The 11,991-nt window shown below is 42.9% G+C and overlaps 1 pseudogene; it reads right to left on the bottom strand.

Moving 5' to 3' along the window:
• Window positions 1-4,654: 4,654 nt before the first annotated feature.
• LOC132223486 (structural maintenance of chromosomes protein 5-like) lies at window positions 4,655-5,966 on the bottom strand (annotated as a pseudogene).
• Between the last annotated feature and the right edge of the window lie 6,025 nt (window positions 5,967-11,991).

The raw sequence follows: 11,991 nt of genomic DNA, 5'->3' as shown, positions 1-11,991 counted from the left end.
CAAGTTTAATAGCCATTCTAACAGGTATGAGGTGATATTTCATTGTGCTTTTGATTTGTATAAATGCTGAGTGTCTTTGACAAATATCTTAAATATCTACTAATTTCTAGGTACCCTCTTTTCTTCTTTTATTCTTTGTAATTTATTTGTTGCAGAAAATGAGTAGTTTGTCTTATAGAGTTTCCCAAAGTTTAGATGAAGGTCACATTCTTGTGTTATTCCTGATTCTCGCAATTGGACATCATCTGTTCCTTCTAGGAACTCTTCTCCCCACAACAATTTCTAGCCCTTTAATGGTATTTATTTTAGTCTACTTGGTTTTTAATGTATGAGTGTGTACTGAGTCACCTGAAAGAAGGAATAACACTTTTCATCTTCATGTGACTTTCCACCCTCACCCCCAAGAACCTAGATTTGTATTTTGCACACTAGAAACTCCATAATTTTTTTTGTCAGACTCTTATGTTGATGTGTTGATGTCAGGATTGCAGTTGGACTATGGGTTTGCCTGACAGTGGGAGCCTTGCTGTTTGAAGAGAAAGACTTGGCCAGGTAGAAAGTGTGAGGAAGGTTAGGAATCTAGGCCCTGGAGTCATACATACCTGTTTTTAAGGCAAAATTTATGTTTGTTGGATGGATAAATTTGGGCCATTAATTTGACTTTTCCATACAGGGTGTCCCAAAAAAAATGTATACACACTTTAACAGCTGATAGCTCAATTTTGAAAATAAAATCTATTTTAATAAGCACTGCCTTTATAATTATTTACAGTGTGTGCATACATTTTTGGGACATCTTATATTAGTCAGGGTTCTTAGTTACATGCAACAGAAACTGACCATAGTTGATTTTACGAAAAGTAGGTTTAGTTAAGGTAGTTTACAGAGTAATTGGAAGGAATAGAGAGCAAAGCTTAAAGCAAATAAATAAAGAACTGCATCCAAATCCATACCATGGACCTATCTTGGTGAGATCATTTCTACCACTACTATCAACAAAAACAACTCCAAGAACTAGGCGCCACAGTTTGCACTGTTTGAGTTCTTGGTGATTTCCACCTTCAGGCAGAGGGCTGGAAGCAGTGCTGATAATATCCACACATTGTTTAGAGACTGAATTTGGTCTCCTGTCCTGACAATTCCAACTCATTGTGGTCTAATGAACCAGAGTATGGTCAATTTCAGAAGAGCGAATTTGTCAAGCCCTTGAATGAAAGCTAAATTTTTGGTTCTACCATTTATTTCCCTACCAGACGGAAGGCATCTTCCCATTTGGCTCTTCAGGATCTAAAGAAAATAACTCTCAGCTTTAGATGCAGAGGTAGCACTGCCTCCATCAAGATTTCTTACTCTTTTTTTAATGTAATGATTTATTTAAAAATACCAGCTAATTAGACATTTTTGCATGTTGAGACTCAATGGTATTTGATGATACAAAGATAAGTCAGGAAAATTTTTCAAGAGTTCAATCTATTATTTATCGCAAATAATAAATATGTTTAAAAGCACAGTACAATAAATCTCCATAGCAAAGGTATATAAAAATGCTATCTAGGAAATTTAAAGGGAGAGATTAGCTCCAGCAGATGAAAATCAGTTTTCTTAAAAAAAAGGCACTAAATATAAATATAAATATAAATATAAATATAAATATAAATATAAATATAAATATAAATATAAAATGCAGCACACTAGTTAAAAGCCAGGGCTCTGGGGTCAGACAGATGTCACTTCAAGTCCTGTGTGTAACCTTGAACTAAAATATCTGAAAACTTTAGTTATTTCATCCTATAAATGGGTAAAGTAAATCAGTCTGTACCTCATAGGAATAAATGAGAATTAAAAGAGATACAATAAAAAAAATTAGTGCAGCACTTGTTACATAAATGCTGTCCAATATTACTCTCTATTTTAAATTACAGAATATCAATCAGTATAGAAAAATGGAGAAAGATATACAATCAAACAAAATAAAATGAAAACCACATAAAATACTATTGCCTGGACATCCTATCTAATAATAGACAAACATCCTATCTAATAATAGACAAACATGGTAATTGACCGTACCTTTGTTATGCTTCCCGTTGGCTAATCAGGGAGATATGCAAATTAACTGCCAACAAAGATGGCGGTTAACCACCAACAAAGATGGCGGTTAATTTGCATGTGTAGGCGCAATGTTGGGAGGCAAAAGGGGAAGGACGGAAGAAGCTGCCTGCCACTGACGGTGATCAGAAACCCAGGTGGCAGGCAAGAGCCAGCCTGATCAGGGAACTGAGGCTGCCTTTGCCACACACCCCAGCAGTCATCAGAGAACCGGGGCCGCCTCTGCCCCGCCCCCCAGCCGTGATCAGAGAACCAGGGCCACCTTTGCCCCGCCACCCAGCCATGTTCAGAGAACCGGGGCGCCTCTGCCCCACCCCCCAGCTGTGATCAGAGAACCGGGCCGCCTTTGTCCCACCCCCCAGCCATGATCAGAGAATCGGGGCCCCTTTGCCCCTGCTCCCCTGCCGGTGATCAGCGAATCCGTGCGGGGCAGGGAAGAGGCGGCCCCAACCCCTACATAAATCTCGAGCACCTTTCAAACTGCGCGGGTAAAACCCCCTGAGACTGGGTCCTGGCCACCACGTACATAGCGAGCACCTTTCAAACTGCAAACCCCATGAGACTTGGTCCTGGAAGCCATGTAGATCGAGAGAACCTTTCAAACTGCGTGGGTAAAACCCCCTGAGACCGGGTCCTGGCCGCCACATAGATTGCGAGCACCTTTCAAACTGCTTGGGTAAAACCCGTGAGACCGGGTCCTAGCCTCTATGTGCTGCCACATAGATCTCCAGCGGCCAGCAGCCACCTCTTCCCTGCCCCCCCCCCCCCCAGCTGGTGATCGGAGAAGTGCCTGTATTTTTTTTTTCAAAGTACCTGTATTTTTAATAATTTCTTGACATGGTACAAGAATTTTACGTTATGATCCAAGGGTGGTGGGGTGAGGAGAAGGAGAAGCAGAACAATCCAACAAACAAAAAGGGAAACAGAAATGCATGGTGGAAGGGATTTGAAGGGTGGGTAGGGGCATTGCCCAACTAAAATGCAATTGGTTTGTTACTGAGTACTATTCATGGGAAGACAGCATCCTGACTCCTTCTCTAAACAGCATATTGGGAGTAAATATGATGCATCCAGGTATAAATATGATTAGGGGTTGGAAGACAGACAGGGAAAGAAGTCAGAAATAGACACTGAGAGAGTTGCTGTCTGGCTGGCTGCAAATACTGACTCTCCAGTAGTGATAGAATAAAAAAGTGTGGGATATCTCTGGAAGATTCAAGAGATAGGGGGCAACTCTTCTATGGTTTTGACTTGCCCAGCAGATTTCCACATACACATGTACACGCCTATGTTTGCATGCACACACATATACACATAACTGACTGCCCTCCCTGGAAGCACAGAAGAAGAAACCACCAGAAGAAGAAGCCGCCAACCTTTGGTCCAGGCGCCAGATCCTGTAGCTGGCTGCAGCCCAGGAGATGGACAAGCCACCCTCCTAAGGTCTCAGGCTGCAGCCACCCGGAGAAGCTGCCAGCCCTGTGGTCCAGGGCACCAGCGCCTGCAGCCAGGGAAATAGGTTCCCTCTTCTCCTACTGCAGTCCTTACGTCAATATTCCCCTTCTGAATTTCTCTCCTGTGCTGCAACCCAACTCCACTTTTCATCGGAAGGATACGGAACAGAGAGCAGTGTTAAAAGCTTACATGTTTAAACCAGTAAAGTTGGTACTTAAACATATAAATGGAAAACTAGAGTCCTTAAGGCAACAAAGGCTACAAAGGCCAGGGACAGCGCATGACCTATTATATCTAGCAATCCATATGGGGACTGAAAACTTTGCAATGATGACAATTAGTGAAGATATGAATCAACTAAAATAGTTGACAGGGACAATTCTTCCATCTTTGAAAATATCTACATCAAATCTGTTTAAATAGATTTTCATCTGCATAATATAACACATTCTGACAAGACCACCACCACCACCAATGTGGTCAGTGTTGTGCCGATAAATGTTTAATAACTGAGGGACACCCCCCCCCCAGTGCACAAATTTTTGTGCACCGGGCAACTAGTAAACACTATAAATATTTAGTGTCTATTTCTTCACAATTTTTTTTTGGGGGGGGGGCACCAAATTACTTTATTGGAAGGAATAGCACAATTGAAAGAAAATGTCTGTGGGTATTTGCTTCAACTTATAGAAAGAGTAAGCAAAAGTAACCCAAATATGACTATAGGAAGTAGAAACAATTTTTATAACTATGAATAAGCCACCTAGAACTTAGCTTTCATTATCATTTTCTCCCAGGGTGTACTTGTCAGAGATACTCTGTTATGTCAGATTCTGGAGCCCTCTTCTTGTGTAAGTTGGTTACATGGTCATTCAAATCTTTGATGGATTTCACTTGCTAAGTTAGATACTTCTAAAGGAAATCACAGAAGTGGGGAGGGGGGGAGAGTATTCACTGGCCAGTTTGTTCACTTCCAGTAGTGACTGATTTGCACTTTTTTTCAAGTGTAATGCACACTTTCACTGCATTCATAGTCTGATTTCCTGATATCCAGAGGAAGATTTGGCCATCCTGTTGGCTCTGCAGCTTATCAGTTTCTTAGCATGCTCCTTCTCATAAGATTGGTAAAAAAAATATTTGGTAAAGTTCTCCAAAGCCACATCTTAGTCACAGTAGTAACACACACAGGTAGACATAGGAAGTGTATGTAGCACCCCAAGATGATCATGGGCATTATGGGCTCATAGACTCTTTGCTTAAATTTGTCTCTGTTATTTTTCATCCATAAGACAGCATCATATGCATCCCAATATCTTTGTCTCAGCTGATCTTCCTTTTGATTCATAAGATTGTAAAATTGGACAATTTGATCATTCACACTCTTTTTCTCCTTCTCTAGAGTTTCCCTCTCTTTATTGTCAATTATCTCGCTTTCACATGATTCCTTTTCATCTTGAACTTGTCTCAGATCATTTGTAATGTCATCGATCTAGGGTTGAAGATTCACAGTTTTCTGTGGTCCTCAGTTCATTTTGCAAATCTTCTATCATTTCTCGGGTATTACTTATGCTCCTCTGATGGTCAAGCTCTGCATTTTGTTTTACTGTTAAAGCCTGCTGAAGTTCCTCAATATGTTTATCTTTCCTTTCTATAAGGAAAAGAAATCTTGCTTTTGTTTGCATTTTTGAGATGTCTCCTTAATATCTGTTGCCTTCACTTTGATTTGAGCCTCCAAATTGTGACACTGCATTTCTATCTCTTCAAGAGGACGTATTATAGGAATCTGCCCATCTTTACGTTTTCTTACTTCATCCTTTACTCTGTCACGAGCTAGTTTTATTTCTTCATATTCCTGATGAACATTTTCATATTTCACCCATGGCGTTTTAGCTTCAAGCATCTCAATCAAATCTAAATGTCATTTACATTCATGGAACCTCTCCACATCTTATTCATATCTTTCATTCCTCTGAACCATTTTCTCTAGATATTCCGTTTTCTCTTTGCATGAGGTCGCTAGTTGTTTTTCTTTCTCCCTGAAGTGTTTGAGTTCACAGTGATATCTATGCATTTCTGGAGGACCAACTGACTTCTCAGTAGCTTCAAATAGTTCAGTTTTACTGAGTTTTGCAAATTCTCCAACTTTATCCTGAGGTAGAAACTGGCAAAGATTGCTCACTTGAATGTTTAAGGCTGCAACTTGCTCTTCTACTGCTTTCTGGGTTGTCGATTTTTTGTTGATGAACCAAAAGGACTGATTTTTTTGCCACATCAATCTCACGAGTAATTACAAGATTTCCAGAAATCCTGAACAATTCAACTTCATTCATGCCTTTGGAAAATCCTCTCTGCACAAAAAAAGCCACCTTATCTGCCCGTCCCATGAAAGCAGGTTTGCCTTTGTGTGTGTGTGTGTGTGTGTGTGTGTGTGTGTGTGTGTGTGTGACCCATACACTTTACTTCTGAGTCTCAAAAAATAAAGTAGCTGTGGGAAGTAAAGAAAACCCAATCCTGTTGGAAGTCGCCATGGAAGAGTTGAGGGTGAGTTGGCTTCCTGTGGACTTGGAGTTGAACTCCAGCTTTCCCTGCATGCTACACAGTCTGACTGACACTGGTCTTCAGTAGGGAAACTGGAGGGAAATGCGTACACTCAATCGCTGGTACTGCCACCTCTGCTGTCATTGGTAAGTTCTGCCTCGCCCACATCATAACTTGGGACGGGGGCACAGGTGTGGTGGCCTGTGAACAGCCGTGTGGTGCTGGCAGGGTCACTGGGAGCAGGGACACCAGGAGGCACTGGAAGCTAGCTCCCAAGACCCCACCTCCTGGCAAGCCACAGCAACAGGGGTCATGGAGTCTTGGGGACAGAGCGGGCAGCGACCTAGCTGTCAAGGTCAGGAACAGCCGAACACTCAACTCAGTCATCAGTGGGACCCGCTCAGTGGGGTGCCTGGTTCCCAGACTTACTGGGCTCCTACTGCACCGGATACCTCGTCAGAGGACAGACACCGTGGCCGAGGGTTCAGCCAACACCGATCCCATAGAGCCCCATATTGGGAGAAAAAGCAGAGGGCCCATGGAGGCCACTGGGTCCCCCTGGGGATCCTGATGCCACTTGGAACCCTGCTCAGCCTTTACTCTGACTCCTGTGGGAGGGGGACAGAGCCATTCACACCTTCCTCCCTCCATGGCTCAGGTGGGTACAGGAGCTGGACTGGGTCCAGGCCAATGTGGGGAGTTGGGCAGAGGAAACAAGGGTGACAGACAATAGCCTGGTGGGAGCGCCTGCTGTCCTTGTCCCCATCCTGTGACACAGTAAAACCAACCTGGGGAGAGACATGGTCCACCCTCCACACTATAGCCACCCAATTAAAATGACTTTCAAGATAGCATTCTATTTATACCCGAGCAGCTGTGTGGGGCTGGGAGAGCCAGCACACGCACAAACACCCCTCGGGCACTAAAATAAAAGGCGAGTTATAACATAAAGCCAGACCAGACCCTCGGCTTCCAGAGGATCCTGTCTAGAAAGCGGACAATGGTAGCATTTAAATGTTGACCAATCAGTCAGAAACAGAGAAAAATGTTTTAATTGGTCAGTCCTTTAAAAAAAAAACAAACCCAAACTCTGAGCTCTGTATCTGAAGTGATTTTGAATATAAATAACCCCTTTTTGTAAGAGTGCTCCAACTGGTGATGAGAACTACTGTTTCCAGTGAGAAGAAAAATTACTGTCCAGAAACAGGAGGCAAGAAATCTGTACGATCCAGAAATGAGCAGGTTCCCAACCTGTGAGCTGTGATGACACCAGAGGCGGCCGTTGTCAGGTGACCTGGCGGGGTCCTCAGCTGGGCCACTGGTCACAAGAGGGTGTGAGTCGTTTTCCCTCTGCTTTATAGGGTTGCTGTGAGATTCTGTGAGAAGCCTTTAGAAATAACCCTACACTGACACATTGCTGTCCCATAGCGTATGTTAGGGTTCACTCTCGGTCTTGTACTTACAGTGCCATCTGAGGCTTTTTATCCATCGAGGGCTGTTTTCTCCCTCCTCCCCAGCTGTGAGTTTGGGCCACAAGGGGTCGTTCTGGAAAGTGTTCTGCTGGTGAGAGGCTGACCCCCAGGTTAGACAACAGAGCAACACGGGACCCACTCACCCTCCTGGGAAGTGAGAACACTGACGGGTCACAGAGGCAACAGCCAGGGGGGACAAGGCCACCCTGCAGAGGCACTGCCTCAGGGCACAGGGACAGAAAACTGTGCCCTCTTTGTCAGCTTGGCCAAAGCTCGTGAGCACAGGCCTGTCGGCAGGAGCGGGTAACAGACAACGCAAAGCAGGGTGACATCCTGAGATAAGCCAGGCACACACAATGCTGGACTTCCCCATTCCATTAGCTCCAATAATCATACTCAACTGGGGTCCATGGCATACTTCACAGATGTCATATGTTAAGAAGTTCTCCATTGCAATGCGGACGATAGAGCCTTCCACAACATATCTGGACAACGACAGAGGCAGCCCCAAACTCTTTCTTGCTCTGGACCTCCGAGGGGGGATCTTTTGGAAGAGGTATCTTGGAAGCCAGGGGCGTTGGAGTCCAGGTCTTCCTGCTCAAAGTCGCCATCCTGGTTTCCCCTCTGCCCTGCAGCGGCTTCCGTTCCCACCGACCTGCACACCCGGTGCCCTGATGTCCTGCTCTAGCGCGAACTGCGCAGCACACGACATTGCCCCAAGACTTCTTACTCTTTTTTAAAAATGTTTTAAGTTCTTTATTGTTGAAAGTATTACATACGTCTCCTTTTTCCCCGTTTACCCCTCCACACCCACTATGGCCCCCCAGCACATACTCTGACCCCCTATTGTCTGTGTCAATTGGTCATGCTATATGCAAGCATACAAATCTGTTGGTTGATCTCTTACCCACCCCTCACCCGCCTTCCCTCTGAGGTTGAATGATCTGTTTGATGCTTGTATGTCCCTGGCTCTATTTTTGTTCATCAGTTTATGTCGTTCATTATATTCCACAAATGAGTGAGTTCATGTGATATTTATCCAACTGGCTTATTTCACTTAGCATAATGCTCTCCAGTTCCATCCATGCTGTTGCAAATGGAAAGATTTTTTTCTTTTTTACAGCAGCATAGTATTCCATTATGTAGGTGTATCACAGTTTTCTAATCCACTCATCTGCTGATGGGCACTTAGGTTGTTTCCAAATCTTAACTATGGTGAATTGTGCTGCTATGAACATAGGGGTGCATATATCCTTTCTGATTGGTGTTTCTGCTTTCTTGGGATATATTCCTAGAAGTGGGATTACTGGGTCAAATGGGAGTTCCATTTTTAATTTTTTGAGGAAGCTCCATACTGTTCTCCACAGTGGCTGCACCAGTCTGCAATCCCACCAGCAGTGCAAGAGGGTTCCCTTTTCTCCACATCCTTACCAGCACTTGTCATTTGTTGAGCTACTGATGATAGCCATTCTGACAGGTGTGAGATGGTAACTCATTGTCATTTTGATTTGCATCTCTCAGGTGATTAGTGACTTTGAACATGTTTTCGTGTGTCTCTTGGCCTTCTTTCTGTATGCCCACTTCAAAAAGTGTCTATTTAGGTCCTTTGCCCATTTTTTTATTGGATTGTTTCTCTTCTTTTTGTTAAGTCGTATGAGTTCCCTGTAAATTTTGGAGATTAAACACTTATCCTAATATCTAAAAAGCCAGGGGCCGTCAGGACTGAAACAACTGGATGGATGACCAAACACAGGTTGCATAGGGTGACAAGGCCAGCAGGGGGGGATTAGTGAAGGACGACCAAACAACTGAACAGCAGGCTGCATGGGGCAACCAGGCTGGCAAGGGGGTCAGTGAGGGATGACCAAACAACTGAACAGCAGGCTGCGTGGGGCAACTAGGCCAGCAGAGGAGGGCAGTGAGGGATGACCAGGCTGGTAGAGGGGCGGTTGGAGGCAACCAGGCCAGCGGGGGGGAGGGGCAATTGGGGACAACCAGGCTGGCGAGGGGGGCAGTTAGGGGGCAGCCAGGCCTCTGGGGGGGGAAAGGGGGAGTGACCAGGCCAGCAGGGTGGCAGTTGGGGGAGACCAGGCCAGCAGGGGGTCACAGTTGGGAGTGTCCAGGTCAGCAGGCAGAGGCAGTTAGGGGCAATCAGGAAGGCAGGCACGTGAGCAGTTAGGAGCCAGCAGTCCCGGATTGCGAGAGGGTTGTCCGATTGCCGGTTTAGGCCTGATCCCCCCAAGGGGTCCCAGATTGGAGAGGGTGCAGGCTGGGCTGAGGGGACTCCCTGCCCCATGCATGAATTTCATGCACTGGGCCTCAAGTAAAAAAATAACATTAGCAAATATGTTCTCTCATGCAGTGGGATTTCTTGTTTTGTTGATGGTTTCTTTCACTGTGCAGAAGCTTTTTATTTTGATGTAGTCCCATTTGTTTATTTTCTCCTTAATTTCCATTGCCCTAGGGCAGTGATGGCGAACTTTTTGAGCTCGGCATGTCAGCATTTTGAAAAACCCTAACTTAACTCTGGTGCCGTGTCTCATATAGAAATTTTTTGATATTTGCAACTATAGTAAAACAAAGATGTATATTTTTGATATTTATTTTATATATTTAAATGCCATTTAACAAAGAAAAATCAACCAAAAAAATGAGTTCACGTGTCACCTCTGACATGGGTGTCATTGGTTCTCCATCACTGCCCTAGGGGCTGTATTGGTAAAGTTATTGCTATAACAAATGTATGCTATTTTGCTGCCTATGGCTTCTTCTAAGATTTTTATGGTTTCCCGTCTTACATTTAAGTCCTTTATTCATTTTGAGTTTATTTTGTGTATGGTGTAAGTTGGTGGTCTAGTTTCATTTTTTGCATGTATCTGTCCAATTTTCCCAACACCATTTATTGAAGATACTATCTTGACTCCATTGTATGCTCTTGTCCTCTTTGTCAAATATTAATTGAGCATAATGGCTTGGGTCAATATCTGGGTTCTCTGTTTTGTTCCATTGGTCTATATGTTTGTTCTTGTGCCAGTACCAGGCCATTTTGAGAACAGTGGTTTGCAATATAGCTTGATATCTGGTAGTATGATGCCTCCAAATTTGTTCTTCTTTCCCAGGATTGCTGCAGCTATTCGTTTTTGTTTTTTGTGTTTTTTTTCCATATGAATTTTTGGAGAGTTTGTTCTAGGTCTGTGAAATATGCTGTTGTTATTTTAATGGGGATTCCATTGAATCTATAGATTTCTTTGGGTAGTATGGACATTTTAATGATATTGATTCTACCAATCCATGAACACAGTATATTCTCCCATTTTTGTGTATCTTCCTTTATGTCTTTTTTTCAACATCCTGTAATTTTCTGAATACAGGTTATTACCTCATTATTCAAGGTTATTCCTAGGTATTGTAAATTTTTTTTGTTGCAATGGTAAATGGGATTTTTTTTAGTTTCTCTTTCTGTGAGTTCATTATTGGTGTGTAAAAATGCTATAGACTTCTGGGTGTTAATTTTGTATCCTGCTATGTTGCCAAATTCATTTTTTAAATCTAGTAGTTTTTTTATGGAGTCTTTGGGGTTTTCTATGTACAAACCACCCAGAGCTAAACTCTCAGTATTTGAAATGAAAGGACTCATCAAGAAGTAGAAATGTAGTGAATACAGTTCAACGAGGTATCAGGTACCAATACAAAACAAATACCTCTTCAATATTTCATCCAGGAATAAATAACTTGCTGCCATCCCAAGGCTCAGGAATGCATTTTACAATTGCTTCACAAAATGCATACCACTTTTACCACCTATGCACTTTTCTCCACTTGAGATTTTAGGATGATGTGATGCAGAGTCAAAGTACTTATCTAGTCACTATGTGAGCAAATCATAGTGCCAAGAGTCACAGCTAAGAAATCCAATGCTCTCATTTGCTAGATGATGAAAATAAAGAAAAAGGGTGCTGGTTTTTGTCAAATGGGTTTTCTGCATCAATTGATAAGATCATGTGGGTTTTGTCTCTCAATTTGTGTATGTGATGTATCACGTTTATTCGTTTGCAAATATTGTACCACCTTGCATCCTCAAAATAAATCCCACTTAGTCATGGTGTATGATCTTTTTAATTTATTGCTGGATGCAATTTGCTAATATTTTGTTGAGGATTTCGCATCTATGTTCATCAGGGATATTGGCCTGTAAATCTTGTTCTTTATAGTATCACTATCTGGCTTTTGGATTAGGATAATGCTAGCTTCATAGGAGAGCTTGGAAGTGTTCCTTCCTCTTGAATTTTTTGGAATTGTCTGAGGATGGTAGGTTTTAGTTCTTTTTGAATGTTTGGTAAAATTCCCCTATGTAGCTGTCCAGACCAGGGCTTTTGTTTGCTGGAAGTTTTGTGGTTTTTTTTTTTTTTCATTACTG

This window comes from Myotis daubentonii, chromosome X (assembly GCF_963259705.1).
Source record: "Myotis daubentonii chromosome X, mMyoDau2.1, whole genome shotgun sequence".
NCBI classification, from domain to species: Eukaryota; Metazoa; Chordata; class Mammalia; order Chiroptera; family Vespertilionidae; genus Myotis; species Myotis daubentonii.
Note: the sequence above shows the minus strand (reverse complement) of the source record. Positions and strands in the feature narration are given on the sequence as shown.